Here is a 5,870-nt window from a genome sequence, read left to right on the forward strand (position 1 = left end):
TGGAATAAGTTTTCTGTTGTTTTCTTCATTTTGTCTCATATGTGGGCAGAGTTTTTGGCATGATGGGCTTCTTGTGGTGCTCAAAACTGGTCAAAATAAAGCAACCAAATGGTCTTTCCATCATTCTCCTGCTGCCCCTGGCTGTACATCCATGCAAATTCTTCTTCCTGATCCTGGTTCTCAGCTTTCATACTGTAAGCCAAATGTTCTTACTTGCACAGCAGAAATGAACAGAATAACTCTTTGCCAGTTGAGTAAGCTCACAGAAGAGTCATGTGCATGAGAATTGATGAAAGACCATGGACAGATTTGTACTGATGGAAACTTCATTTCTAGGCTTTGGCTTTCACCTAAGGCTTTTGCTTCAGAGCAACTGAAACCAAACAGTGCTGACTGTCATAGGCTTGCCTATCTGCTGCCCCTGGCTGTGAATTACTGTCCTTACCCTCCAACTGACTCTGGACTTGCTTAGTCTTCAGTTGCTTAAGTCTTTGAGAAACTACACATGTTGAAATTTTCCCGGTGGCCTATAGCTAAATCTCAATGAGGTAACTAATATATGCAGTGGTAGGGGACAGGAAATTTTGGAATACAGGAGGCAGAAACTGTGTGCTAGCTTGGTTTTTCCCAGGATACGGCCCTGTATGTGCTCAATAAATGCTATGAAAATTTTTGCGCTTACTTTCCTTAATCAAAAATAAAAGGTTCACTAAAAGCACACAACCACTTTTTCAGTGGAAAGCAAATTAATCCCCTGCAAGTGATTCCTCTGCCAGCACAAAGTTTATTTAAAAGGCTTTGTAAAGTTAACTTCTCCTCTTATTTTAATGAAATAAGAACTTTACCAGGGTTCTCAATACCTCCTTCTGAGGCATGAACCAGATGTTTCATACATGTCTGTGTACTGTTCCTGTGTAACAGGTGAAAAAATGGGGTATCACTGGAGCCACGATCTCTTCCACAGCCATCCTGTGCACAACAGAAAAGTCACGAGGGCTACCCATACCTCTCACTGATGCTAGTCAGCAGTGGCCCTAGTCCTGACCCTAGGATCATCCTTTTGCTTTCACAGTGCTCTCACACTGAGAGATCATCTTTCACATTGTGCAGTGAAATAACAAGGCAACTGTATGTGAAGATCTTACTTTTCCTGGAAAATGTTTGCTCACTAGTTTTAGTCAATGTAGAATGGTTTTGGTTATTTGAATCAAAACTTTAAATGATGAGATGGGAGTCACAGCCAAAGGGTATCAGATTGTGGAATAAGCAATACAAAGTTTATTTTTGGTTCAGTTAGAACTGCTACAAAATCCTGTACTGCAAATATATTTTGGGGAATTCTCTTCCGCTGACAGGAAATTAGACTGAAGATTTGGTTAATACTTTAGGCATCAGATAAAAGTGTTAAAAAATCCAAAACAGATCCAGATTTATTACTCTGGCATTCCCCCAGGTAAGAAAGAATATAGATTTTCATCCAGCAATTAATAACTGGTATATTTTCGATGTTACGATTAACATGACAAATTTGTTTGCAGGTTCAGTTTTTGGAATGTGCCATGGGATTTTCTAAGAGCAGATTTTCTAAGTTTTTATGTCACCCTTTTCAGATCAGAAATGGTAAATTTTCAACATTAAACAAGAATGGGTTTCTAGTTGTTGAAGCACAACAGTTTCATGAGAGGTAAGAAATTGTTCAGAAATCTGAGTTCTTCTTAAAAAAAACAACAACTACAAAACAAAACTAAAAAACAACCCAACCCTGCCCCCCCAAAAAACCCAAACCAAGCCAAAAACAAAAGAAAAAACCCACAATCCAACCAACCAACTGAACAAAACCACACACGCACACACATGCACACACACTGAGACAAACAAACAAACAAACAAAAAAAAATAAAAGGAAGTACTGAAGTACTTATAGTGATTTCTACATAATGGAGAGCATCATCCATCCCTCTCAGGATGTCCTATTAGTGTTGAGGGCCAAGGCATGGAGGAACACATAAATATTGGAATGACAAATGAGTCTTACTCTAGACAAGCATTCTCATTAGTTCCACACCAGAAGTTTTTTAAAATTATTTTTCCTAAAATGATAAACATCTTTATGTAGGCACTCCTTGACCTGTTTAAGTCTGGTTTATATTCTACAGTGTAATGAGCTTGCAACTGAGACAGCTGCAAGCACACTTTTAAAATACTTTAGTTTGAGTGACTGCAGGCACTGCTTATGCTACATTCAAACTATGTGTCAGTTCAGGAATCCTGGAGCAGACATAGTCTGCAAAGGAAGCTCAATTTCTGCCACAGCCATGTAATGCCACTGCCTGCCTCCATCTCATACTTTTAGCCTTTGACTCCTGTTAACCATTCCTTATGAAATGTGCTTTAAGCTGGAGTGGAGGAGGTCACTGCCCAACAGCTGTGTGGGACTAATTATTAGGATTAATAAAGGGAAGAACTAAGGGTAGAGGTAGGTGGGACAAAATCAACAGCTTGGGGAGGAACAGTCATGAGAAAATAGCTGCATAAGGCAGAATAAAGGGACCAGTCATGTGTAAATAGATATCTGGTCCTTCTGTTTTCCTGGCCAGGCCTCTCTCCTGGTTAATGGAGTCAATCAGCGAGGACGAGAGTGTCTGGAGGTCTAGGTCCGGACCGGAGACTGTTAAGTCTGAGCTGGATTCTGGAGAGACCAGAGGGTGTGTGAGTTGGCTCCTGGAGTGAGCAGAAGGTGGGGCTGGGGATTGGTTGTTGGCAGGGCCGCAGAGCTGGACCAGCTGTCGGAGAGAATTGTTTGCATGTGTATGTCCCTATGTGAGAGGCAGCTGAAAGACCACAGGATGAAAGGGACAGCAGCTGGACAGGCTGCATGTTAGGGTGGGCTTCCATCCTAATCAGTCACAGGAAGGAATAGGATGGTGCTCTTTGGGAGTGCTTTGTGCTCTTTCCATGTTGGTCTGTGTGGCTGGCCAGGTGTACTCTGATATCGTGTATGTTTGTGAGTTCTGGGGAATACTTGCTCAGCCTCACCACAGGCAGGACCTGGGGAAATGGCTCCTCTGCCTCTCTTGGGCTTGATTTGGCAACCCCTGACACACATTCATTATATTAAACTCCCAGAACGGTCACACTGTGATTTTTTTCTCAGTCACTTTTAAAGGAGGAGATAGGAGTCTGAGATTCAGAACTCCAGTTAGTATTTTCAAGGAAAAAAGAAAAAAGTAATATAAAGATTGCTTAATGTAAAATGTTTTCCTTTTAGAGTTGCATAAAATCAGGGCTTGATTAAACTAGAATTTCCCCAAAGCAGACATTTCCCTAAAATATCCTGACATACGCATTTTTAAAATTCTTTGACGCATTCTCAGCTAGTACTAGTGGAGATAGAATTGTGATAAAATAGCACAGGTTTTATGGAATCAAGGTAGTAAATGGAATAGGAGCACAAATAGCTACATCTGCACCACAGCCCAGAGACTGAAACCCCCTGATCTTTGCTAGACCTCCTGGTACAGTGAGAGTGAAGGTCCCTAATGAGGCTCTTAGAACAATTAATACTTGTTGGTTCACTCAAAACTTTGACCATCTGTAACGTTTTTGCATCAAAGCAAAAGGAAAGTTTTCAACTAAAAGAACAACTTGAATGCTAAAGAACTTGGCAGTACTGCCTTCTCCTCCACACTCATATTATCAGAAGCTGCGTACTCATGAGTAAAAATAATTTATCTGAGAACCTAACGCTTCAGACTATTGAAAAAAAATTCTGAGAAAGCACATTTATATACATTTGTTACTAACTGTAAACCTTGTCCATGTCACTTCATCTCTCTAATTTTCTTATGTAACTATTTGGTTTATTTTGACTTAATAAATGGCTTATTACCACTATCATCTTCACTATCAGAAATGATAAAACAAAAGCAGAGGTCATTTTACTTGGTACTTAAATCACTTAAATATTGCATTTACTTTTACATAATGTTACTATTTTCTTGTAGTTCTTTCATGTGTTTAGCTTGATTTGTCACCATTTTGGGTTTTCACTGTCACATGAAAGGAATGAGCAATTTAAGGGCAGACTAACAAAGGGACAATAAATCCCTGAGAAAATGTTACTGAGGAGAGGAAGTTCATCTAACACAGTTGCCAAGAATGAGGCAAATGAACATCTGCATTGGATTATACTGCTTCAGGAAAGCTAAAATGAGTCTGTGCTAAAAGAACCTTCTGTTAATCTTACTTGTTTTTTTCCATTTCTCCTTTGTTTATGCTTTCTTGGAGCCAGGGAAAAGCAAATTTCTTCATCAGTGCAAACAAGTGCTTGTAAAATCCCTTTTTAATATATGGTAAAATCATGGCTGGTTACAAAAATGAAACAATGCAAAACTTCAGGTGTTTTTTGACAAGTCACCTCTGTAAACACAAACTTTGCTTGGAAGATCCCTCTGCTCCACAGCAGCAGCTGCCCTAGCCAGGAATCAGCTGACTGAGGGCCCTCTCTCCTGCTGTTTGTAGCACTTCTAAATGAAAGAAAGAAAATTCCTCAGCAACAGAGCAGAAGCTCTGTCACCAAAACAAAGCCTTGATCAGTGTAAGGACTTCATAAAACTGCATAGACTCTCTATCACTTTCATATTGGTCACACCTCACCAAATGTACTCAGTTTTAAATTAAAAATGTAGCTTTTCCTGCAACTTGCATGTTCACCTGTGTGCCAAAAAATCCAACCAAGATTTTTGCTTTGCTGCTTTATTACCAGCTATCAAAATTGTCTCAAAATAAATTCTTAACTACTTTTTTTAAGTTCCCACTTCTAGTCTGGGCATTTCCCACACTGCTATCATTGCCTTTGCAGGTGTAGCTGGTTGATAGATACTGCTCAAATTTTTTGGGTAATACTCAAGAAAATTTAGAAGCTGGGCATGGAGGACAGAAGTATGAATGTCTGAAAAACTAGCAGTTTGTGGTTGTTAAGTAAGTCTTCTGCTTTTGTTGTACGTCTTGTTTTGTTCTCTTCCAAGAAACAGAATTACAAATAACTGCCATTCTTCATTTTTGGAAAATCCAAAACCTAAGAGCCACTTCTCCCTGTTTCACTTACAACTATTATCTTCAGCTCTTTTTTTTTTGAAAATAAATTTTCCTTGTTTTGATTGATTGATTGTTACATATATCACTTTAAACTTTTTATTTTTAAAAAGTTTGAGATTACCTTCAGTCTTGGAAGAGAAAAATAAATACCTCTCCTCTTTCCCTATTGCTGCACAGTGCAGCATCTCATACATGATCCTGACTGACGTAAAAGTAATGTGAGCAAAAATATATTTTTCCTTCTTTGACTTCCTCTTTGCAATGCCTACAATCAAAAGGCTCTTCCTTTCCTTTTGTTGGTGCTTTTGTGTAACCAGTACACCAAAAAAGTAGGTTTTACACAGTCATTGAGGAAGATCGGCATTTTGTGGCTGCTCCAGCTGGGTAAAGCAGTTAGAAGAAAACCCTGAAACTCAAGTAGAAGGTCTATACATATCCATCAGGGACGGTAAAAACAGAAGTGTTGTAAGAGGTTTTGACTAGGCAACAATATGAACAGGTTAGCTTATCCGTATAGGCACGGAATAATGTTTGATGTCTTGAGGAGGGGCTGACACCATTAACACTAACATCCAATTTCTACCAGAGCAGGAGGTATCACAGTGTGGCAGAAGGACCACATTGCCAGGTATATCTCAGATGTATCTCAGGCCTTCTGTCAGGTGTTCTGTTTAGTCCTATCACACAAACACAAGCAGAAACTTGAAGCATGTTAATTCAAAACTGATAAAAAGAAAACACTGAAAGGGAATAATGGTTACCTCCCCCCCCCC

The sequence above is a fragment of the Onychostruthus taczanowskii genome, unplaced genomic scaffold (genome assembly GCF_017590055.1).
Source record: "Onychostruthus taczanowskii isolate IOZ18803 unplaced genomic scaffold, ASM1759005v1 scaffold115, whole genome shotgun sequence".
Taxonomy (NCBI): Eukaryota; Metazoa; Chordata; class Aves; order Passeriformes; family Passeridae; genus Onychostruthus; species Onychostruthus taczanowskii.